This window comes from Dendrobium catenatum, unplaced genomic scaffold (assembly GCF_001605985.2).
Source record: "Dendrobium catenatum unplaced genomic scaffold, ASM160598v2 original_scaffold_83099, whole genome shotgun sequence".
Lineage (NCBI taxonomy): Eukaryota > Viridiplantae > Streptophyta > Magnoliopsida > Asparagales > Orchidaceae > Dendrobium > Dendrobium catenatum.
The window spans coordinates 272,793-274,718 of record NW_021401542.1 but is presented as its reverse complement, the minus strand read 5'-3'; positions in this window follow the sequence as shown (position 1 = coordinate 274,718).

Sequence of the window (1,926 nt, the reverse complement as noted above, 5' to 3'; positions counted from 1 at the left end):
TAATATAATATAAGCGTGGTGTTCTTTTTGCTCATAAAGTTTTTTTAGCATGATAGATAATACCATCAAATATCTTCTTCTCACGCTTTCCATAATGAACATATAGTGATAAAACCAAATAAACATTAAATGTAAAAATAAAAAAAATATGCTTACATAACATGGGCCTTGAACACCATAATATATGCTTCCAATATACATATTCAACATAGCTAGGAGCCCAAAATTATCATATCAATATTGTAATGCTAGAATCCTCCAAAATGGGGTCGATAGATTGCTAGAGCCCTTATATTTTTAATTAAAATTTAGTCTTTAAAGCTTCTATCAAATACACATTGTCTTCCTAAAAGAAGTCAGCACCATGTATATGTATTTGCTTCGTACTAGTGGTTTTTGCTTTAGAATCTTGTTTTTTTTTATAATTTATTTAGTTCCCCTATTTTTAAAATGATATCTATGAGGGGGAGATTATGTAAGAAATAAAACTAATTTGCAAATTCAACTGGTAATATTTGTTCATCAAAAAAGGGTGAGATTGTTGCGACCATTACTCACGATTGTTAGCGGTGCGTTCCGTCGGTATTTTCGGCGAAATAAAACCGCCGTAATCGATACAGGGTATCGATTTGTTGTATTGTCATTTCCGCGTCTTTTCCGACGTCCCCCCCAAATTCGTAGGAACCTGTAAGCAATAAAAAAAAAAATTCATTCCAACGCACAACGAATTCACACCTGAAACATATACAAAATACAAAATAATAGTTCAAAAACAAAATTAGACATCACAGATCTCCAAGAACTCAACATATAAGAAAAATATACATTGTCCTAAACACAGATTGTTCAAGTAACTTAACAGAACTAATAGTAAAAAATTACTACAGATTATTCAAACACAGATTCAAAAAAGTAAACCAAGTTCATATGAATAAATAAACAACTCTGAATCCGTGGATTCATCCTCATTGGAAGCTACTCTTTTCACACTGCTCCCATATTTACGCATTCATCCAACAACTGATTGTGTGCTCCTGCAGTATGCATTTGAACAGTGCTTGCAACTGAACTTGCCAACAACTGTGATTTTTACTTGGTTCTAGCTCCGCTTGAAGGGCAGTTATTGTTGACTATGTAAAGACTCATAGAACCTGGCTGGCAGCTGGATCTATAGAGCATCCCTCGTATGCTGAGCTTGCCGAACCTAAACATAAATCTGCCATGTTGTATTCTCCAATCGTTGCGACCAGATGGTACTTCAGAATTATCCAGAACCGTTAGAAAAACCTCGCCTGATTCGCGGTAACTCTCTGAAGCTGTTATACTGCCTCCTATGAAAGTAGAAATATATATATATATATGTATATATATATATATTATGAGACTAAAAATAGAAATTATTAAAACATATTATTAATGGGCTTTTTTTGCTCGCTTCATTAATCCATTGTGATCCTCTTGTCGCTTATGATGTGACTATGCATTCACAGGATAAAATTAAATTAAATAAATTGTACTACTAGTAATCGAGCTTATGAGAAGGAGATGGAAATAAATTTATAGCCTAATTTTAAACAAAAAATTCTTATTTTACCTAAATAATAATTGAAATCCACAATTCAAATGCTAAGATTAAACCTTTCATATCCTTTGTGTGTTGCCTCAGTTGCTCAATGAGTATTATATTTTTTGGATAATAACAAAATATATGACTTACATCGTTTATGTTCTAGTATTTTTCATTCTATGCTTATCTTTAGTGTGTAATATAATATATTTCAAGGAAAATCATACTCGAGATTTGTTGAATACTTCAAATTAGAATATATAGGGTTTTATTGTAATATGGAGTATGTATTTTATATATATATAATTCAATTAATTTAATTTTGATTTTCTTTCTAAGCTAATTGTATACCTTCTCAT